The sequence below is a fragment of the Nicotiana tabacum genome, chromosome 3 (assembly GCF_000715075.1).
Source record: "Nicotiana tabacum cultivar K326 chromosome 3, ASM71507v2, whole genome shotgun sequence".
NCBI lineage: Eukaryota > Viridiplantae > Streptophyta > Magnoliopsida > Solanales > Solanaceae > Nicotiana > Nicotiana tabacum.
Genome location: NC_134082.1, coordinates 32,334,941 through 32,360,163, shown reverse-complemented (window position 1 = coordinate 32,360,163; position 25,223 = coordinate 32,334,941).

Here is a 25,223-nt window from a genome sequence, read left to right as displayed (position 1 = left end):
GCTTAGTCACCTGGAGCTCCCAATAAAGGATGTGTCAACAAGGGCGGGAGGCCGGGCGAGTCGAGCTCAAGTCCAAAGTTAGTGAAGTAGTTCCATACCCCAAGAGTGGACCCCAATCACAAGAGAAGGATCATTCTTACTATCCCAATGGATGCCCGGGTGTTATCCACTCTAGTGGGTATGTCCAGCTACCTTTACTTCTTGGTGACCTAGGAGGACCAGGATATAATGAATGAAGTAGGCATGCCAAGCCTCTTCAATGAGGTGCAACAAGCAGTGAACCGGGTAAGACGTCTATCCTCGGTATCCCTTGCGAATTTCATTTGGTTTTAGACATGTTCTAATGACTTCATTGTTTATCGAGTTTCGGTGCTTTATCATGAAAGCTTACTTCAGTCTCGCTTGGAGATCATCCCGCTTGAATTCGAGCTCAAAGAGGAAGTTTGGAAGAAGGACATGCACATGTACCTTAGTGAACAATAAGATGAGGCCCTCAAGAACCTCCTAATACTCCAAGCTGAGCAGGAAAAAGATAAGAAGGAGGCCTCGTCCTTGAAATAGGAGAACATCGACATGGTCGAGAAGGTAAGGATATTTGAGTTTAAAAAGAGAAGCTACTCGTGGTAGCTAACAACTCAACTTTTCAAGTCCAAGAGAAGGTAGACCTGATCGACTAGCTTCGGGTTGAGATGGACGATGTCACGGCCACGACCGAGGCATGGAAGAGTAGGATGGATGTGCTGGCTTCTGGAAAAAAGGCTACAAAAGAGGAGTTAGCATCGGTAGAGAACCAACTACGAGTGGAAAAGGACAAGGCCGACAAGTGGTCTCGGGTAAATAATGACCTACGGGCATAGTTGAACTCAACCATCATAGAATGGGATGCCCTCGGCCAAGAATATAACATACTAAGGTCCAGGGTTGATGCAACTTCCATTGATATTTCTGACGTTAAGGAAATGCTCGCCTAGTATAAGGATGACGTAGAGATAGCCGATGCCCGCTTAATGATGAAGACCAACTATGTAAAGCGGCTATTCTAGAGAGAGACCCTCGAGGAGATCCATGCCAAAGATGGAACAAGCAAAGAGACTCAATGCCGAGGCAAAGGAACTCTATACGCTGGAGGGTCCCGAACAAAAGGCCTTATTTTTTGAATACAAACTTCGGATGTCTTTGAGCCATTTAGGCTGGCCGTAGCCTTACATGTACGGGCACTGTCTAATAGGCTTGGTGCCTCCGGGATTCAGTAGCCCGAGTCGTCTGAATTTTTATTAGTTGATAGCCCTAGAGTATGGGTAGTCTATGGGCTTTATGATCTAAGATTGAAGAAGTAAAATGCACAATGAAAAAGTGTAAGGGAAGTAGAAATTTCTTTTATTGCTTAATATGCAAGGTACATGATCGGAGGCACATAATCCTTGTGTCGTGGCTAGAGTGAACTATGTGGGCACGGTTCGCACGACCGTTTGACCCTTACAATGAATCATAACCACAAGCCTTAGCCTTTGACACATACAATTTACTTTTCCCTCGCTAAAGATCTTAATCTAGGGGTAATGGCCCCCAGTATTCGAGGCCAAGCTTATTAAAACTCAGATACTATTGATATGATGTAAACGATCATCAATTCCGGTTTAAACCTAAACATCAAATCTGAGGTAGCATGTTTTATTGTTGCCTCGATAAAAACCTTGCCGAAAAACCCACTTCGGGACAAAACCGGTTCAAGGAAAAAAGAGTGCAACACATGCTTTCAGACAGTTTACCGTGAAAATGGTAACAACATTTAGATTTGTAAATGAGATTCTAAAAATACGTGATCTATTCCTGAGCTAGTTGTTAGAGCAGTTGATGCTAATAATATGGAGTTTAATGACAAAATGCAAGCTAAAACGAGATAGTAATCGAACCGAGGGGCCTGCTGCCTGGATATAGGTCTGCTCGATGGGGGACCTCGGGGTCGATGTCAGGGCCGAGTTCGAGCTATCAGGGATAGTTGGGGATGGGATAACAACTGAGGATATAATTAAACAAGGCTATTTACGGCCAATACTAAGCTACATAATGAAGAACAAGTAAGAGAGCAATAGATATAAAGATGGCCTCGGGCTAATGAGGGCAAGCAATATAAAAAGAACAAAGAAAGAGAGAGATATTATTGCACTTTTGGAGAAAATGGAGCAACATACGCCCTCTATAAGGTAGTGTGAGTCCCCTTTATATAGAAAGGGAACTAGGCTACAAGTACGTGGCATTAATTACAAAGTATGGAGATGGGATGGCTTGACGCGATGCCTTAGCATGGATTCTAGATAGGCCGACCCTATTAGACATAGTCGTGTGCCTTGGGAATTTCCCCCTCTGTCTTGGCTTCAATCTCCGTCTTCTGTGAGTAGGGCCTCAACGAGCCCCGAGGTCGGAAACTCGGTCGTGGCTTCCTGTCATCGGGGTCACGAGGCATCCTTGCAAAATGTCTTAAGAGCAAGAAATCAAGTCCTCTGATTTTGGTGCGTACAAATAGTCTCCGCGTTTCCCACATCGAAGTGATGGGAAATGATTTTGACACTTGACTCCTTGAGCTCCTTACGACGACGTCATACCGATGATGCGACTCCTAGCGCGAGCTTTGTGGTAAGCGGGGCATCCACGGGCTTGTGTATTTTCGGCTTCATTCAATGCACTCCCGATTACCACTCTCCAAGGTGAAGTTACTACCATCGATTCAGTTTTTCAAGGATATATTAACTACATCCGTCGGTCAATCTTTTAAAGCCTCGACGACCGTGTCGTAACCCCCTATAAATGGGGGTGCGTTGGTGTTGTTTTTCCTATCCTAGTGCTTTTGTTGGCTTATATGCCCATTCCCTCTTATCATCTTCTTCTATCCTTGAACATCATGCTTGGGGCTCATGGCCTCAAGCCCGCTTTGCGGAGCTTCCTTAAATTGTCTTGCGACCCTCTGTCGGGGCTTCCCTTTGTCGAGCATAATCATGCTGTTCTGTAACTATTGTGGTTATTGACATGCTTGCCTTTGCTGCTGCTGTTGGCTTGAGATGGAGATGGACGGGGAATCATTTTCCCCCTTATGTAAACAGTCGTTCGGACTATGCATCACTGCCACTATCCTACCCAAGCCTGGTGTGGCACTTCATCCCTTGGGTTTTTTCTTTCCCAAGGGATAAAGCGGCACTACCGGCCGTTTAGGCTGGGGCCTGCCGAATCTTCAGCCTTTGGCTTCGGGGGGCCATGTGTCTTTTCTCTGACTCCTTTACATCCCCTCATTTTCCTCTTCTTCATCTCCTCCGGCGGGAATCCCTTGGGGGATTGAGCTGGAAACCTAGAGGAGGTGGTGGTCGAAGGAATCACCCTCGAGGATGCATGCTCAAGGGGGCAGCGCTTGAGGATGCTGATATCGGAGATGGATCTTCGAGGGTGGATCGGGCCCTCGGGTTTCATCACATGTACATCCTTCCATTCCTCCGCTTTAGGTGTAGACCTCTGTAGGCTTTTGTAATTGTATGTAATGACCCCTCGAGGGCTGTTTGTACGCAGATTTTTATGAATATGAATGTACTCTTCTGACTTCTGATTTTGATGTTTGCCTTATTTCTGTATGCTCTCATGACCTTTGAGGCCTTTTGAATATCTTCTTTTATTGTTGACCACTGATATTTGACTTGGGCGCGAGCGTTCTTTCCGATCCTCTGCCAATCAATATGTCTCTCTTCCGAACCCATCGTCGTACCTCGAACCAATCCTGAATTGATCTGATAGGCTCGGGCTGTTGGGGCCTTACGAGTTGTATGGAGATAATACGCTGAATTTTAGGGCTTTCAAGGATTTTATCCTGAATGAATGTCAACTTTGGTACCTGGGGGTCCCTTTTGATCTTGATGCAGATAGCCTTTTTAAAACGTATAGGAGAGACTTCTGATGAGGAGTTGCTTGCACTCAGGCGCTGCCTCAGACCTTCGTGGAACTTTCATGATCGGAGCTTCCTGTGCTTATTCCTCTTTTCTAGAAAAGGCAAAATTTTGAAATTTAGACAAGCTTTCAAGTATGACAGTTAAAACCCAACATGGATAAAGTATTTCATTTAACCATTAGCATGTGGAGGTTACACCTTTATGCCTACATGTCAAGTATCATGTCAATCAATAATATCATAGTGGATCCATCAATATTCACACTTAGAACTGTATGGGTGCCAGACATAACTCCCATTACCAAAGCACATATATAAAACATTATGTTTGCATCCACTACTAGTATGTCAGACTTCCGAGGGGCGTATCTTGCCCAAGTGCTAATCATAATCATTTTTCTCAATAATGAGGTATGGTGCATGTGACGCCCTAAAACAATAACGCTCAGCCCAATATGGGCATGGCGTACACGTCACCTGAAAATCAATAACAACCCGACTTTATGGCCCAAACTAAGTCATTTACCGTTCATGGCTCAGATAAATATAGCTCAAAATGCTTAATTAAATAGTGTTAAACATAAGAGGGGTCAACAACGTGTGAGGAATCAAATAAGAAGTACTGAGATAGAGATATTTTATACTGATATAACATCATGACTAGGAACATGTGTACAACTAAGGCATATAGCTCTGAAACTACAAGAATTGCCCTATCAAGTCTCAAACAAATTGCACTTAGCCTAGACATGATGCCTAGCATGAATCACTGTTCAAATCATTAAACAAATAGGAAAAATGTGGGGATAACAAGATATGATAGCAAAGCAAACCTGGTAATAGACTAAAGCACCCCAAACAACGATCACACTAGTGCACGTACACACGCCTGTCACCTAGTGTGTACATCACCCCAATATCTTTCATATAACGTAATTCCTAGGATTAAATACCCTATAATCCATGTTTAGATGTATTACTTGCCTCAAAGTGCGCAACTCAACACTCCAACAAGTCGTTGCCTCGCGAATCGGCCTCCGAATGACTCGAATCTAATCACAAACAACTTAATACCATTAATAATAGCTATAGGAAATAATTCCAAAATATAAAGATAATGTCTTAAATCAAGTATGTAAAGTCAACCCAAAAAGTCAATCCCGGGTCCACACCTTGGAACCCGATCAATTTCACAAATACCGAACACCCATTCAATTGTTAGTCTAACCATACTAAATTCATCCAATTACGTTTAGAAATTGACCCACAAATCTTCAAATCTTACTACCCAACATAGTTAAAATCCCAATTTCCGCTTCAAAATCACATAAACTAAGTATAATATTCAATGGATAATAGATACTTATCAATAAAAATGATGAATCTTCATTACCTCTTTAACTGTAGCAAAAATGTCTCTCTCAAATCGCCTCCAACCTAGATGAACAATCCAAAATAAGTATAAATTGACCAAACCCTCATTTTAATACACTGCTCCAGTGATTTCACACTTGCGGTTCACTTAACCGCATCTGCGGTTCCGCAAGTGCGGTCAAAAAGTCACATTTCCGCTACAACAACCTCCAACCCTTTTTTCTTTTACAGACAAAGTTTCACTTTTGTAAATCCACTTCTGCGGATACCCACAACATTTGCAATCTCTGAGGCCCTTAGCCTCTTCCGCATCTGCGGACAAACAAGCGCATTTGCGCTACCACAAATACGGCACCACGTCCGTATATACGACCACTACACTCCCAAGCTTCACCACATTTCTACAATGCATCCACCACTTCGGCGGCTTCGCACCTACGGTCATAATCTCGTAGGTGTGATCACACAAGCACCTAAAGCTTCAACATTTCTATAAGTCCAAACATCAATTCGATTTCGATCCGAATCACACCCGAGGCCGTCGGAACCTCGTCCGAATATACCAAGAAGTCCTAAAAAATTATACGAACTTAGTTGAAGCCTCAAATCACATCAAACAACATCAAAATCATGAATCGCAACCCAGTTCAAGCCTAATGAAACTAATGAACTTCCAAATTCTAAAACCAATGTCGAACCATATCAGTTCGACTCCGAATGACCTCAATTTTTCACAATTATCTCAAATGACACAACGGACCTATTCCAACTCCCGTAACAAAATTCCAAAGCCAGTATTAACAAAGTCAACTCTTGGTCAAACCTCTCAACCTTCCAAACCTTCAAATTTTAGACTTTCGACAAAAACCTTCCAATCAACTTACGGACCACCAATTAATTATCCAGATATATGCCTAATTCCAAAATCACCATACGAATCTATTGTAATCATCAAAACTCCATTTTTGAGTTGTCCACATAAAAGTCAAACCACGATCAACTCTTTCAACTTAAGCCTTCAACCTTGGGACTAAGTATCCCAATTTACTCCGAAATATCCCCAAAACCAAACCAACCATCCTGGTAAATCACATAACTATAAAAGAGCATAGAAGAAATAATAAATAGGGAAACGAGGCTACAATATAGAAAATAACCAGCCAGATCCTTACATTCTGCCCCACTTAAAGCTCGTTCTTCCTCTAATAGGTCTAGAATTATGCATGGAGTCTCAAATAGATTTGGATATCTGCTCTGCATCTCCCTCTTAGTCTCCTAATTAGCCTCCTTGACTGGCGACCTCTCCATTGGACCTTCTCTGACTCAATATTCTTTAACCTCATCTTTTGAACTTGCCGATCCATAATGTCCACCGACTTTACATTATAATTCAAATCACCACCTAACTAAGCCTTATGATATTATGTGGAGATTTTCTTTCTGCGAATAGTTTATATATGTTGCGATTTGAGTTTGGATCGGTTGGGAGTCGACTTGACTGTTACGAGGATGAATGCAAGTTTAGCAGATGGTTTGAGGTATTTTATTGTTTATGATACATCAGCTTAAGAAGGATTCAATTGAATTTCAGTGTGGGATTATGGCAGTAACAGAGTAAGGTTATTTTAGGTTATTGGATGTTTGTTCTATGGCTTTGAGCCAAGTGGTGGAGTCTAATATTGTCGATCAGATAGCGTGGTTACATGTAATAATTTTAGCCTAAGGCATGTTTGTGAATCAACTATAACTTGAAGATGTTGATTTCGAAGATGACTTTAGTGAGGAATTTTTGGATGCATTATGTATTAAATCTATGGATATATGGAAGTCTGAGGAATGGTTTAGGGTTACCGTTCATGATGGATATAATGTACTAAGAAAAAGGATCCACTCGGTATCTTAGTAGTGTGGATTACTTCTTTAGGTGTTATAGTTCTAATGGAGCATAGGTCGTTCGGCGCATTTGGGTGGTGAAATTGATATTTGAGCAGAGAGGATAACTCTCGAGGAGGTTATAAAGAGTTCAAGATTCATATGTGGAATTTAGGGGATTGTAAGTCCCCGTAAAAAAGTTCTAATGATTAAGACTTTATAATGCACCGACGATTACCAGGAATAATGTTTTTAGTACCAAAGGAGACCTACATTATATAACCATATCATTTTGACATGATAATACATATGGAAAGTATTCTGGAACATATTAAGGAGGTTTGTAAGTGGGAAGAAGTTGTATGGAATGAGTTGGAAATATTAAGTGAAAAAGGTGTCTTAATTTGCACAACACCTGCCTTTGAATATGTATAACTCTCATAATATAAAGCTATTTTCCTCGTATTTTGGCCCTAAAGCATATCCCTTCGAGTTTAGATTCAAACACATCAATTTGTTCGTCATTTGGACATTCCTACTAAAAGTTATGATTAAATTACTTAAGTTAGACCACCTAGTTAATCCGATGGACAGCGAAGCAAGGCTCACTTTGCTATACCGGAAACGGATCCTATCTTCCCTTGCATGCAGTGGACAGTGAAGTGAGTCTCACTTTGCCGGACTGGGCATGCCCCAGCTTAAGGTCTTTTAAGTGATTTCGGGGGGCTCATTTTCCCATTTCACTCGGACAAATTTTGGAGCTTTCCTCCACTCTCTCAAGTCCCCCAACTCCTCCCATCTTCAAGATAAGCAATAACCATTGTCTTGGTGTGAATCCTATAATTTTAACACTAGAAATAACTAAATCCACCATGAAATCCATAGATTTGAAAAAAAATTCTTCAAGAACATAAGGGAGGGTTTTGCATGATTTCTTCGAAAAGGTTATCCTACACCCTTAGACTTACATGCATGGATTTATTATTGGAATATGAGTAAGAATTAAGTATTGAAACTTATGTGATGGTGATTAGAAGCTATAAGTTCACAATTTAAATACTTAGCTATTGTGATTATATGATGGAATTTTATTGGTTGGGTATGGATGGATGGTCATGCATGTGATGTTGGAAGTTATAAATTATTTAAGAATGATGGTGCAACAAATTGCTAATAAATGTTGGAAGTTTTATGAACTAATTCTATTGTTAAGAGATGCAGAGATATATGCCTACTAGGTATTTAATAAAGTGCCTAAATGGCCTAAATTGTGGAATTTGTTAATTATATTATTCCCATCTGATTTTGTTATTGTAGATTGAAGTTGGTTAGTGTAGTGGATAATAGTAGCGTAATTAAGGAAAAACTTGAGGTATGTTGACTAAACTTCCCTCATAGAACCAAATCTTGTGATGTCCTCGTATATTTCAAGCGTGGTTGGCCCAAATTCTTACTGTCTTATAATCCGGCCCATCCCTATAATATTTAGTTATTCCAAATAAGCATTGTGTTGGAAATTATAAGCTCAAAATGTGTTTCAATTGACCCTATCATATAATGCTCTCTTTCGGGAATGTATTCAATTATGGTTTATGTATCAAAACATTATGACTTCGATTCATGTTTCAAATGCGAGTTTATTATGTTTAATTTTGTGGGAAAAACTCAATGTGCTTAAGACTCCTATTGCTTATATACATATATAAAGTCTTGATTCCAAATTCGATTATTGTTGATAATGTATGATGATGCTTGAAAGTGATAGAAGTGAGTATGAGATATAATATGTTGCCATCGTGCCAAGAATGAATACTACACTTGTGGCCAATAGTGCCAATGAAATGAAAAAATCTGGTAAAAATATGAAATGAGTTGTAACTCCTTTATGTAATAAATATTTTGGGAGCATCATTTAGTCACAGAGGAAGAGTAGGTTAAAATCACCTAACCCTAGAACTACACATGCCGGTATAGGAGTGATTTAAGAGTAAATCACCGGACTGATGTGTTGAGATTATTCCCCTTAATTGGGATGATATTGATGTATTGAGATTATTCCCCTTAATTGGGATGCGGTGATTTCTACCGGAAGGTGATGTCAACCCATGCGGCTCATGGTGAACCAACTTAGCCGATCGGGCCAAGATCGGACTCCGTGCTAAAAGCATGGTGGTGTTGTGATTGGATGTCTTGGGGTGAGACGGCTTAGTCTATTGGGTAGAGATCAGACTTCATTCTAAAAAAACATGGTGGTATATCGATGCTAAAGATCTTCCAACTTAAAAATAATGATATTTACTTGAAATGTAATAAAGATATTCCACTAATGATGCATCTAGTTCAAAAGTATGTACATGCTGTGTTTTGTGACTCAATGTCATGTTAAGATCATGTTTATGTTGTCTCTTCAATATAGATGTCCATATATAATGGGGGAAGTAATACAGTTTTCGTTATGATGTACTTTCATATATCGAATCGTTATTGGGGCAAGGAGTGGATACAATAACCTATTTTGAGGGGTATAGGGCCAATGAAGGTCGTGGTCAAGAATTTTATCGTATATTGGGTTATTGGTGCATAGTATGGTGCCTCGTATGGCAGGACATGTAGATATCCCATAGTATAGTCTGAATTTGGAGTATAGAGTTGATAGGGCCAGACCTCGTTCACTAAGCTACGGGAAACTTCAAGATCATCAAGGAATGATAGAAGAAGGCTGAAGGTCGTCAAAAGTCCTATTTAGATGATCGACATAGAGATTTGTAGTTTGAAGAAAATGAATGGGTGTGTCTAAAGATTTTCCACATGAAAGCATTATGGGATTTGTTAAGAAAGAGAAATTGAGTCTAAGATACATTGGACCTTATAAGATCTTGAAGAAAATAGGCCAAGTACCCTATGAGCATGAATTATCTCTAGAGTTTTCCTCCATGCATCCCATATTTCATGTGTCCTAGTTGAAGTAAGTGAATGGGGCTTCGTCACTAATTATCCCTGTTGAAAATGTTGGAATTAATGATGGTTTGACCTATGAAGAGGTTCATGTTTCCATACTTTATAGACAAGTTCAAAAGCTGAGAACCAAGGAAGCTGCATTCATTGAGATATTATGGCAGGGGAAAAAAGAAACATAAGGAAGAAGTAAATTAGGAGGCGGAGAAAGATATGAAGAGGAGATAATCTCAGTATTTGTTGGACACGACAATAGTATGTAAAGACTATTGGAAGCTCTCTTCTTTTCGGGTATTATGTTTTATGCTCATGTATGTGTGCTTCCATGGCTTGGAGTAGTTATGTAAGTTAAAAATAATGAAATGGTAAGAAATGATGTGCTTAGTGCTATGTATACTGTATGGCATGTGGATATATTTCTTTGTTTGGTTTATGTAGCTCTCTGACAGGTGGATAGACCTATATCCAAAGGATACTTTGCCGAAATTTTTGAATGTTTGGGGAGATAGTTAAATTTTGAAGAATTAAGGCCTGAGAGTAATTTATGAACGATTAAGAGATGGATTTGATCTTTGATTCTTTTAATTGTTGTTTTTTTATATTTCGAGCCTAGGGTCAGGTTCGTATGAAGTATATGGACTTATTGAAATGATTGGAGTGGGTCTCAAGATGCTCTGATAAGTTTCGGGGTGGTTTCAGACACTTTGGGTTGAGTTTTCACTGTTGATTTCCTGTTGTGCAAAGAAGGATTTTGGCCGACCTATTTCCTGCATAGCGCTCGTGGACTTGAGATAGTGATCGCGAGGATTTAGAGGGCCGGTGCATCGTGTTCACAAGTGTCACGACCCAAAATTAACAAGTTATGATGGCACCTTACCCAACCCCCTAGGTAATCCAATAATCATATAATAACAATAAAATTGAATAAAAATGTTCTAATAACTCAACAACGGAATAATATCATAAAGTATATGAGAGTAAAATCATAACACTGCTACAACCAACCCTAAAATTAGGTGTCAACGTGTACTCGAGCACGACTGACTAACAAGATCCGAGCAAAATCCTCTGACACATCTGTCCGAACAAAAGAATAGTAAAGATAGATATAACTAAAAGAGAATTCAAGGACAACTAACAACATGGAAGCTACCTCGTTGTCTCCCAAAAAGTTGGCAACAACTCAATTCTGAAAATCACCTCAACCAAATGTACAGGGATCTGCACACGAAGTATAAAGTATAGTACGAGTACAATCAACCCCATATACTTAGTAACAACAATTACCTTGGGCTGAAAGCAATGATGAGCGGAGAGCAATAGTCAGTTGCCAATATCAATAACCATTAACAGTTCAAAATATAACAGAAACAACGTAGAAAACAAGTAGCTCAATGATATCATTTTCAAAATGTTCACAATTATGAAATTTAGACATGCTTTCAAGTATGACAGTTAAAGCCCAATACGGATAATTATTTCATTTAACCATTAACATATGGAAATTACACCCTTATACCTACATGTCAAGAATAAATGTCAATCAACAATATCACAGTGGATCCGTCAATACTCACACTTAGAACAATACGGGTGCTTGGCATAATATCACAGTGGATCCAACAAACATTGTGCTTGTATCCACTACTAGCATGTCAGACTCCAAAGGAGCAGATCTTGCCCAATAGCTTATCATTATCATTTTTTCCAATAGTGAGGCATTGTGAATGCGTTGCCCTAAAACAATAACACTTAGCCAATATGGGCCTGGAGTACGCGTCACCTCAAAATTAATGCAAAACCGACTCTATGACCCAAACTAAGTCATTTAGCGGTCATGATTCAGATAAATATATCTCAAAATGCTCAATTTAATAGTGTTAAACATAATAGGGATCAACAACATGTGAGGAATGAAATAAGAAGTACTGCGACGGAGATATCATACACCGATATAGCATCATGAATGAGAACATGTGTACAATTAAGGCATATCGCTATGAAACAACAAGAATAGCCCTATCAAGTCTTAAACAGATAGCACTTAGCCTAGATATGACGTCTAACATGAATCACTGTTCAAATGATTGAACAAATAGGGAAAACGCGGGGATAAAAAGATATGATAGCAAAATAAACCCGATAATAGCCTAAAGGCCCCCCTCCCCCAAACAATGAACACACTGATGCATGTACACATGCCTGTCACCGAGTGCGTACGTCACCCTAATATATTTCGTATAACGTAATTATTAGGATTAAATACCCTCTAATCCATGTTTATATGTGTTACTTACCTCAAAGCGCGCAACTCAATACTCCAACAAGCCCTTTCCTCACGAATCGTCCTCCAAACGACTCAAATCTAGTCACAAACAACTTAACACAATTAATAATAGCTATAGGAAACAATTCCAAAAGATAAAGCTAAGGTCTTTAATCAAATATGCAAATTCAACCCAAAAAGTCAACCCCGGGTTCCACACCTCGGAATCCAACAAAATTCAAAAATTTCGAACACCCATTCAACTACGAGTCCAACCATACTAAATTCATCTAATTACATCCACAAATTGACACCCAAATCTTCAAATCTTACTCTCCAACAACATAATCTAAAATCCCCAATTTCCGCTTCAGAATCACATAAACTAGGTGTAACAATCAATGGGTAATTAATATTTATCAATAAAAATGATGAATCTTCACTTACCTCTTCAATTGTAGCAAAACGTCTCTCATATCGCCTCCAACCAAGCTCTATAATCCAATATAAGAACAAAATGACCAAACCCTCTTTTTAATACACTGCTCCACCAATTTCACACATGCGGTTCACTTAACCGCACCTACGATTCTGTAAATGCAGTCCAAAAGTCACATTTTCAATACAACAGCCTCCAACCATTTTTCCTTTTGCAGACAAAGTTTTGCTTCTGTGAATCCGCTTCAACGGATACCCATACCATATGCGGTCTCTGAGGTCCTAAAGAATGATACCAACATAGTCAAAGCCTCAAATCACATCAAACAAAATTAAAATCATGAATCACACCCCCAATTCAAGCCAAATGAAACTAATGAACTTCCAACCTCTAAAACCAATGCCGAACCATATCTAATCGACTCTGAATGACCTCAAATTTTTCACAATAGTCATGTATACAGTAAATTCGGAGAATCCAATTTTCCATCATTATGATGCTTCGAAGGCTCAAAATCACGATCGAGTTTCATCCCTCGAGGGCCAACGTCGCTCGACCTCGAGACAACATGAGACCGACGGTTACGAGAAGAAGATGGGGAGTTCCCAAGGTGTGAAACTAGAGCCGACAGAATCTCTCAGGCTAGTTTGAGCCTTTATCATAGCATTAGTTAAGTGTCTCATCTCCATATCTTTGTAATAAATGCACCTGTACCATGTTGGGATCCCCCTTTTATATAAAGGGTATCCTTGTCAGTTTGTAAATATCTGTTGCTCCATACTAAATATACAAAAATATATTCTCTTGATCTGATTACTTCATTTATTACTCGTATTTATTGTATTCTATTCACTGTTCATCATTTATTGCATGTTATTGGCCGTAAAGAGCCGCCTTTGATTTATTTATAATTGTTATTCACCATCAACCGCCTTCGATAGCTCCCAACCGACTTCGGACTCAACCCCAAAGCCCTCGAATAGGCAAGCTCAAGGCCCCGATTGACAACGATTCAGTTTGATTAACACCTCCTTATTAAGCTCTTATTTCGTTACTTAGTCTTTCACATAGCATCAACTGCCTAACAACTAGCATAAAAATAGTTCACATATTTTTAGAACCACTAAATCAAATTTAATTGTTATTACCATTTTCACGGTAAATAGTTTGGCGCCCAACGTGGGGCTAAAATAATAGTGTTTATTTTCTTGATGGTTTAACTACATAACACAAGTTATCTTTCACACTTTTTCTTGCCCAAGATCTTTGATTTTAGGTCAAAATGTCCGACTCAGTGAAAAATAATCTTGAGAACCACAAAGAAAATGGTGTAGATGTTTCAGGTACTGGTGTACCACCACGAAACCCTGGGAACACACCAGAGCCGATTTCCGTGGATGTGGTATCATGCAATGCTCAACACATCGATGTAAGCTCCCACACTAACAGGAGCGTGCACCAAGGAGACCAACGAGAAGCCCAGGAAACCCCAGCTAGGGAAGAATGGCAGGTTAGCCTTCACGTTATTTTTGAAATGTTACAGACACAACAGCTGGCGATTGTTTAGCTGTAGAGTCACCAGAAAACTCCCAGCACGGTAGCACTGGGGACGGCTCCCCCGGCCGAGCAGGTACCGTAGAGATCAAGCAACAACTAGTCAGTAGCCGACCCCGCCATCATAAAGATGCTCGAGGACCTCACAAAGAGGAATGAGTCAGATGAGAAGAAGATAGAATCCAACGACAAAAAGGTCGAGACCTACAACTCCAGGGTTGACCAAATTTCGGGCGCACCCCCGATCCTCAAAGGTGTGGATTCGCAGTTCATACAAAGGCCGTTCCTAGAGGAAGCGGCTCCAAAACCCATTCTAAAGAAGTTCAGAATTACAGACCTTCCAAAATACAACGGGACCTCAGACCCCAATGAGCACATTACTGCTTACACTTGCACAGTGAAGGGCAACGACATAAAGGACGATGAGATTGAGTCTGTCTTACTAAAGAAGTTAGGGGAAACACTCTCGAAGGGGGCATGATGTGGTATCACAACTTAGCTCCTAACTCCATAGACTCATTTGCAATGGTGACAGATTCCTTCATAAAGCCATATGCTAGTGCCATCAAAATAGCGACAAGGAAATATGATGTCTTCAAAATCAAGCAGAGGGAGAACGAGATGCTGCAAGAGTTCGAATCTCGCTTTCAAATGGAATAGATGGAACTACCACCAGTCTCCGACGACTGGGAAATACATGCCTTAACTCAAGATCTGAATGAGCGAAGCTCGGTGGCTTCAAAGCAACTGAAATAGAAATCAGGGCCGAGGATGACCAACTAGGAGCCCCCTCGGGCTCGGAATACCAAATCAGGCTTTTGGCGAAGGAGCCAATACCAAACAAGGAAAGGTACTAGCTATACATAAACGACAGGAGAAATGCCCGAGGCGTAAGATACCTCGCAATGACCAAAGGATGGACCGAGGTCAAAATCCTCGGGGACTCGTCAATCGAGCTGGATTCGACAGAAAAATGGGGCCAACAGAGGCACCCCTCTTGTCGGAGTACAACTTCAACTTAGATGTATCAATCATCGTGTTTGCCATCAGTAAAATCAGAGACGCCAGGTGGCCCGAGCCTATGCAATCAGATCCTTCACAAAGAAATCATAACTTACTTAGTGAAATCCACAACACGCACGGTCACAGGACTGAGGATTGCCACCAGCTCCGAGAGGAAGTGGCCATACTACTCAGTAAAGGTCACCTCCGAGAATTCCTCAGCGATTGGGCCAAAAACCAGTTTTGGGAAAGAGAAGCGGCCAAGAAGAACGAAGCGAATGAGCCACAACATATCATCCACATGATCTTGGGAGGCATTGATGCCCCACAAGAGCCTATGATGAGAAGAACAAAAATATCCATCACCAAAGAAAAGCGAACTCAGGATTGCATACCCGAGGACACCCTCACATTCAGTGACGAGGACATCGAGACCTTGTCTTAGCCCCACAACGACGCACTGGTAATCTCTTTTCTTGAAAATAAATTTCAGATTAAACGTGTACTTGTGGATCCAGGCAACTCGGCCAACATTATCAGGTCGAGGGTGGTAGAGCAGCTCAGACTGCTTGATCAAATCGTACACGCCTCTCAAGTCCTTAATGGATTTAACATGGCGAGCGAAAGAACAAAAGGGGAAATCACCCTTTCAGTCAACGTGGCCGGCACAATCCAAAATGCCAAATTCCATGTCATCGAGGGGGACATGAGGTACAACGCGTTGCTCGGAAGGCTGTGGATACACTGCACGAGAGCAGTACCATCCACCCTCCATCAAATGATGAAATTTCCCACGAAGGATGGGATTAATACCGTCTGTAGGGAACATCATGCAGCGAAAGTAATGTTCGCGGTACACGATGTGGCCCCAGCACTGGTACCTCCACCTTCAAAAGAGCCAAAGGATAAGCAAACAGTAAAATAGCAATAACAAACTACACTCCTAGATATCCCTGACTAAGCCTAGCAGGAAACTGTACTGCGTCCTCATCACAGGCGACTGAAATGTATCAGGGCCCGAAACATCACCGACACACTCTACGCTAAGGTATGACTGTATTCTCTCTCTTTTACTAATATTTTATCCATTTTGATATTTTCTTTATATTTTTCACATAACTCTATAAACCAGTTTTGTAGAAATTTTATTCGAGCTCCTAGAGTATCTGCTAGTTCTGCTTCATTCCAATTTTTTATTATTTTTGAGCTAAACGGTTCTGGTAATTTTGTAAAATATAATTTTCTTATCTCCTTACTTTCATCCGGACTATATGTTCCTTTATAATAATAGTCTCTAAATGCACAAGTATATTCGTCTATATAACACATATTACATATTGCTAATTTTGTCATTAAATTTCTATTTGTAGTCTTTTCTTTATTTTGTTCTTCTACTTCTGTTGTCATACTACTAAATTCATTTCTTATTGCTATTTCATATTTGTTCAATATATCTGTAACTGTTGTTGCAGCTGTACCATGAAGTTTTTTATTACTTCTTAATGTATCTAAGCTTTCACTTGATAAATTATGTAACCATAGTTTTACCGTTCCTATGAGTGTTCTTTCTATATATCCTGATGTTTCAACTATTACTATTTTATTATCTATTAGTTGTTTTGAGATATACCCTATCCATAATTGGATTGTTTTATTTATATCTGCCACACAATCTAGATCTAAAAAATTACATTGTTCAGTTATCTGTCTTGGTGTCCATTTCCTATTTAGCCTTTTATCCCATAATGTTTTGTTTCTATCTTATGAATCACAACTTACTCTATAATAGGTTGTGTTTAGTTGTCTTGCATTTTTTACTCCTGATGTGCTTGGTTTATCCTCGGCCATATCTCCTTTGTTTATTTCTGGATTTGTTTTTATCTTTTCTGTTTTTTCTATAAGTTCTGTGTACGTTTCACTTGTTTCTGAATAGTTTTCTCCTAGATCTTTGTCGTTATCACTTTGGTTATTTATCTCGTTTATGCTTATATTTGGTGGATTATCCTGTACTTCTTCTAACTGTAATTTAAATTTTTCTATCTCATTTGTCAATCTTAGCTCTTGTTCTTCTTCTTTACGTTTTTCTTCTTCTTTTAGTTTATTAGTATATAGCTGTTTTAGCATTTCTAATTCTTTTTCTAATTCTGTTATTTTAGTGTTTTTTACTTCTTCTATCTGTTGTATTTTTTCTTTAGCTTGCTGTTGTATTTCTTTTATTTCTCGTTTTCTATCTATTTCTTCGTTTTCTTTTGTTATTCTAACCATTGCGGTTAAACTATCTTCTAGTTTTACAGTTTCTTTTTCTAACATTAAGTTCAGGTTATTTCCTATTTTCTTGTATCTTCTTCCTAAGTTGGAAAATATTATTGTTATTTTTAATCCTTCTGGATTTTCGTATGTTTTCTCTTCTAGTGCGAACTCTTCTTTATTCATCTTTTATTTTTAATATGGAAAATATATTTATATTCTGTTTTAGATATTATATCTATTAATTCAGACAACCTAGCTTTGTTTATTTTTGTAATACTAAGGTATTCATATTCTAGGTATAGTTTTTTCAGTTTCTTCCTTATTTTCCTTGATTTTTTAGTTATTTTAATCTGTGTATTTTCTGTAATTGTCTCACTGTTTATGGGTATTTTTTGCGGATTTGTACTATTAAAGTCAGTGTTATTTTCCATAATTTTACTTCTTAAAATAAATGTTTATTTATCATAGCTCTGATACCAATGTTGAGTAATGTTTTAGTGTTTTTTACTTCTTCTATCTGTTGTATTTTTTCTTTAGCTTGCTATTGTATTTCTTTTATTTCTCGTTTTCTATCTATTTCTTCGTTTTCTTTTGTTATTCTAACCATTGCGGTTAAACTATCTTCTAGTTTTACAGTTTCTTTTTCTAACATTAAGTTCAGGTTATTTCCTATTTTCTTGTATCTTCTTCCTAAGTTGGAAAATATTATTGTTATTTTTAATCCTTCTGAATTTTCGTATGTTTTCTCTTCTAGTGCGAACTCTTCTTTATTCATCTTTTATTTTTAAGATGGAAAATATATTTATATTCTGTTTTAGATATTATATCTATTAATTCAGACAGCCTAGCTTTGTTTATTTTTGTAATACTAAGGTATTCATATTCTAGGTATAGTTTTTTCAGTTTCTTCCTTATTTTCCTTGATTTTTTAGTTATTTTAATCTGTGTATTTTCTGTAATTGTCTCACTGTTTATGGGTATTTTTTGCGGATTTGTACTATTAAAGTCAGTGTTATTTTCCATGATTTTACTTCTTAAAATAAATGTTTATTTATCATAGCTCTTATACCAATGTTGAGTATGTTGATCATTAATCTGAATATAAGTCTAGTTCATATAAATCTAAGATATCTATAATGTTGAGTAATGTTGATCATTAATCTGAATATAAGTCTAGTTCATATAAATCTAAGATATCTATTTCTTCTGATAGAATTAGTTCCGTATGTCCTTGTTCCATTATGTTAATTATTTCAAAAGAAATTAAAATATCATAAATTTTTCTCCTAATGTCGTTATTAAGTTGGTTCAAGGTATATAACATGAGTATTTTGTAATCATTATTGTTATCTAGTAAATAAGTGGGGTTGTTCATAAGATATTATTATTTTTCCGTATTATTCTTATCATGTGTTTACTAAATATATTCCCTCTAACCTCTTTGTTTATCATAGAGTTCATCATGTTTTAATAAGTTATACTGAACAATCTTTTCTGGTTACTACCATGTTTTTCTTGCTTCAATCATTTTCCCTAACAGCGCCTCAACTTTGTCTACTCCCCTAAACGGCTTCCATGCCTACCGGTTTCGACCTTAGGATGGCATAGTCTGGGTTTAACTACTCTCAGCATTATTAGACATGACAAACTTTCTCAAGATGTTCTTTATAACAGTACTATAACATGATAAACAGTTATGATATTCAAGAGATTATTAGGAATATAAAAGTTTAGTGAGACATGATTATGAATAAACTTACTTGTTCTTGTAACTCGTTTGAATGTTCCATAGTTGAAAAGGACTTTGTATATAACTCAGATATTTCTTAAGAGAGAGAAGATAATAGAGAGAAGGTGAGGGTGTTTCCTCTCTTCCTCGGATTTACAAACTATATATAGAAAATTTAAACGACTCTTACTGTTCACAAATGACTCTTCATGAACGACCTTTACTGTTCATGAATATGACTCGTACTATTTACTTTACGACTTTTTTTACATGACTATTACTATTCATGAACGACCTTTACTGTTCATGAATATGACTCGTACTATTTACTTTACGACTTTTTTACATGACTCGACTCTTTACATTATTTGTTTTCAATAGCTGTCTTCCTCATTTGTCTTCTTGCTGATATCTTCATTCCAGTTGGACTTCTGGTACATGGTTATCTTCTCCGTTGCATTTTGAACATATATGATCTGGGTATTTGTGTCCTACTAGTTTGCAGTATCTTGTCAATAATTCATTGGAAATAAATCCTTTCTTTAGTGCTCTTGTAGTTGACTGTATCCCTGGTTTTAGTAATGATAAAATTCATTTTTGGACTTTATCCATATCTCCTTGTCGTAGTTCTCTTGAATTAGCATATATCATTAGCTGGTCTCTTGAGTAGTAGCTCCAGATAGCATTTTCTTGTAAATAATTGTTGGCTAGCTCTTGGATAATAGTTGCTATGCCAATTATTCTTTTATTGGCATAAAAACCTGGTATCTCAATTTTCGGTATTTCTGGTTGTTGTTCTATTTCTTCTGGTATTATCATATCTCGTGTTAAGCCTATTTTTACAACTTGTATAATAGGTTTTATTTCATCATATAGTATCTCAGCTGGTGCTGTATAGAATTTTATAAAAAATAAGTTTCCTTTTGTAATTCTTTTGAATGTAATAAATGCTTTGTATAGCTCTGGTATTCCACTTATCTCTTCCCCATCATAGGTATATACCGTGCTAAGTAATCCATAATTGTAATATATTTTTACTAAATTGGCTCTAGTTTTTGGCTGTGCAATAAGCCTATTATATCCTTGGAGTTTTTGGTAATCCTGTGTTGGATCTGTGGTAGTAGTTGCTCTGGGGTTCAAGTTTAGAAATGTTTGAATTTTGTATATATTCTCAATATAAGTTTGAGTAATATGGTTGTATATTTTTTTGTTTGGGTGTAGGCTGTTGGCATAGGTTGAGGTTTGTGGTGTCGTAACTATTGTTTCTTTTCGCCTTTTCGGAGTAATTGGTTTATCAAATATGTTGTTTAAATTGACATTGGTATGTGGCTTCTTGTTAAGCTGTTTACTTGTACCTGCAGCTGTATATAAACCAACCGTGTTATGGGTTTTTTGGAGTTTCCCAACGTCTCCTTCTAACTCTGGAAGTTTTGAGTCTTCCGATCGACTTAGCTCCGCATTTTTATAGTCATGCTGCTGACTTGACTGGCTTTCCTCTAGCTGTTGTAATCTTTTTCCCATACCATCCATCTGTAAAGATAGAGTAGTAAGGATTGCAAATATATCTTTTGTTTCTTGGCTTTCATCAGTTTGGGTACCTTTGTCTTGATAGGTAGTCTGCAATAATATTTTTGTCAGTCATTATTACTTCAATTGTAAATGTAAAATTCTGTATATTTAATACAACTCTTCTTATTCCCTTCGTAGTTACTGAATCTTGTACTTTTCGTGTTATCTACCATTTTACTTGTGTATTATCTGTTCTAACAATAAACTTGTTATAAACGATATATGGCTCAAATGCTAACAAACATTTATATAATCCAAATAGTTCTTTTCTATCTATCTCCCAATTTAATTGTGGTTCCGTGTATGATCCTGAATAATATCTACAATGGTGTTCAATCTTTTCATTATCATATTTATATTTTAGAACTCCTCCGTAGCTGTGATCGCTAGAATCAGTTTCTACTATGTACGTGAACTGTCTTTTTCATCTGGAAAATATAGTTTTGGTAATATTTTACACATATTTTTTATTTTCTTTATATGTATTTTATCTTTTTCGTCAAAATGGTATTTTACATCCTTTTTTAATTTTTTCTGTAATGGTTTTAAGTTTTCTGCTAATTTAGGGATATATTCTCTTACTTGGTTAACCAATCCCAAAAATGATTGTAACTTCTTTTTTGTATCAAGTGTTTCATTTAAGTTAATTATTTTTTGTACTATATGTGTTTGCATTTTTATTCCATTTTTATCTATTTGTATACCTAAGAATTCTATTTGATTTTTCATTACTTCTGCTTTCTTTTTACTCAGACTAATTCCTGATATTTCTACAATGTGTATGAATTTTTCTAGTAATTTTATATGTTCGTTCTCTGTTTTCGAATATAACAGTATATCATCTATATATATTATACAATTTTCTAATTGGTTAAAATAGTTATCCATAAAATGTTGGTATCTACCTGGTGCATTTTTATATCCAAACGGTAATACGTTCCATTCGTAAAATCCTTGTGGTAATGTGAATGCTGTTAACTTTTTAGATTCGTCTTCTAGTTTTAAATGGTAAAATCCTGATTTACAGTCAAATTTACTAAAATAGTTATATCCTTGTATTTGTCTGATTTTTAGTATTTTATTTGGTATCGGATAATTATATGTTTTTGTTTTTGCATTTAAATTTCTATAATCTACAACCATACGACTTTTACCTCGTTTTTGTTCGCTATGCTTATTTACTATAAATGCTGGGCTAGTGTGTTTACTATTACTTTCTTGTATGTACTTATTGTCTAATAATTCTTGTATGTGTATTTTAAATTCTGTTAGATCATTAAAATTGTATTTCAAAGGTTTTTGTGTTATTATACTATTTTCATCTATTAGTTCAATTTTTATTTTTGTTTTATGTTTTTCCCAACCTTGTAGTGGATTATCATTTTATAGTAGTTCTAATTTATCTTGGATTAGTTTTATCTTATTTATTGAGAAAATAATTATTTCTATATTATGGTTGCTTTGTGTCATATTTTCTAATTTCTGGGTAATTTTTTCACTTCCCTTAATCCAGGGTGTTGTTTTTCTCACTTTATTATTTACTCTTTTTGCTCCTAATCTTTGCTTATACAGGGTAGTAAACCACCAATGTGTTTTTGTTATAATATGTGGGTACAACTTATCTAAAAATGGCATTCCTAATAATATATCCTTATTTGTGAATTCATAACTATATATTTCTTCTATGGTTAATATTTTATCCCATATTTGTATTTTTAGATTCCTTGCTTTGTATATTATCATACTTCCCTCATTGTTAAATCTTGTACTATGGGGTTTTTTAGTTTTTCCCATTTACTTTCCGGTAGACAATTATACCTACACATGTTAGCTTCTGCTCCTGTATCCATCATAGGTGTATAATATCTATTATAATATCCTTCTATTATTATTTTGGCAAGTATATATATTTTTGGCATTATATTAAGGTTCTTTTTATTATTATTTTCTTATTTTCATAACTTATTGTTAATTGTCTATCTTCTAATTTATATGGTTTGACTTTTTCTAACCATTTTATTCCTAGTGTAATGTTTTTATCTCCTTGATATATTTTAAAATTTATTAATATTGGTATTCCTCCAATAATTAATTCCTTTTTAGTTGTTTCTTCATTTTTTCTTAATGCTTTTGGTAACTCTGAATTTTGCTGTTCTATTGTCACTATCTCTTATTCTGGTATTAATTCTCTTATAACATAATTCTCTTCTTGCCCTGTATTTATTAATATTAAATATTTTTTTTGGTCCATTATTCCTGTTATATAATAATGGTGTGAGTTTATTTCTTCTATTTTTTGTTCTATTAATTTTTGTGGAGTTATGTAATCTATTCTTCTTGATGTACTTATTCTTGATGATGTCTCTGGTATTTCATTACTTGTTCGTTTTAACGTGCTTAATCTTTCTTTTACTATTTCTAAATCTTCTTCTATATCCATTTCCTTATAACTATAATCATTGTTGTCTATAACTAATACTATTCTTTCGAATGGATTTTCTATTTTTAATTTATTTATTTTATTTTTAGCTGTTATGTTATGTTTTGTTGTTAAGACATATAGATTTTTACATCTTGCTGTGAATATCTTACTTCCTGGTGCTAGTTCTATTCCAGACATTTTCCAGTATAGTACTAATGATTTGTCTATATTTTTATCATCTATTGCTACTGAATAGTTAGCACTTATTATGAATTTAAATTTTTGGTAGATTAAGTTACCTATTACTGCACTTATTATACTCTTTTCTATAGGTTGTACAATTCTATCATCTGCCAAGTATATTTCTATAGGGGTATCTATTCCCTCTCTAAAACATGCTTTTATTCTCTGTTCCTCCTAAATGTACGTATTTTATTGGGTTTTTTGCTTTTATATCTTGTATTTCTTTATTTAGTAGTTTTTTATTTAAAATTGGTATTCTTGCTTTACCTTTAATATATTTACAGTCTATTATATGTTCTCTTTGGCTTACTACATAGTATTCTTCTTTTTCTCTTTTAAACCAATTCTTTATTGTTGGTACTTCTAATATTTTGTCTATGCTTAGGTCCAATTATTTTCCTTTTATTTGTTCAAATATAGTGGTGACAGCCCAAACAACATCAATAATAAACATATTGAGCCTCCCAAAACAGTCCACGCACAACCTAATTACATCATACATACGACGACCACCGTAGTCGTGTCAAACGACCCGAAAATATTATGAATAACTATCAGCCCACAACCCTACATATATATGGTATTTATCCATACCCTTCCACCTCCAAAACTCCACAAAATAGTAGTAAAATACGCAGCCCAATAGAAACACAAAACAGTCCACAAAACAGTCCGCTACAAGTGAATAACTCGAACTCACGGCTTCCGATCACCGTCCCGTGAGTTCTTTCATGTATAGAACGAATTACCATGAATTCACAGAAGAGAAAAATGTATGAAAGATGGAAGTAACTTACCTTACTTGTTGGATAACTCAGCCCTTCCCTTGGTTCTTCAAACTCTAGGTTTTACCTTCAAATAGAACTTGAAAGAGAGGGTAAATCGATTAGGGTTTGTGTGGGATTTTTGGGGAGGAGTTGCAGGGGTTAACTTTGGTTTTGAGGGTCTGAAATATGGATGAAATAACTGAGTTCATAACCCCTTAAAAGTCCTATCCTGGCCGACTTAGGGCTTTTAATTTTGTCCTATCATTTTGGCAAGTAGGTGATGCACCTACTTGTCATCTACCAATCTGCGCAGGCTTGCAAAAATATGAATATCTCTATACTCCGAGATTGTATTGACAAACGGTTTAATGAGTTGGAAATTAGACTTGTAGATCTTTAATTCGGTGGGTAGATCACCCCGTAATTCCTTCTAAATTAGGAGAAAAGTTTAGAAACATTTAACCTAATGTTTAAGTAAAATTATGAACCTAAGTTGCGACAACGTTTGTCGACTTTTGTTTCATAACTCGTTTGACTTCAAGACTTATGATACGGATATTATATGATTCAAACATCTTAATACATGACCTTGAGTGTATTAAGAACCTCTAGGTTTACCTAAAAATACGAGGTACCACATCCTTGATTCGTTTAACTTCTAATACTTGTTAATTTCCCTTATATACCCTTGTATCACTTAAGACCAATAGGATTAACTTCTTATCATCTCAAAGGTAATTCCTTCTTGAATTTATGTTAACTAATATATGGCATGAACTAACGCGTGTGGATATGGGTTGTAACACCCTCCCCCCCTTAGGAACTTTCGTCCTCGAATTTAAGGGTTCATGGG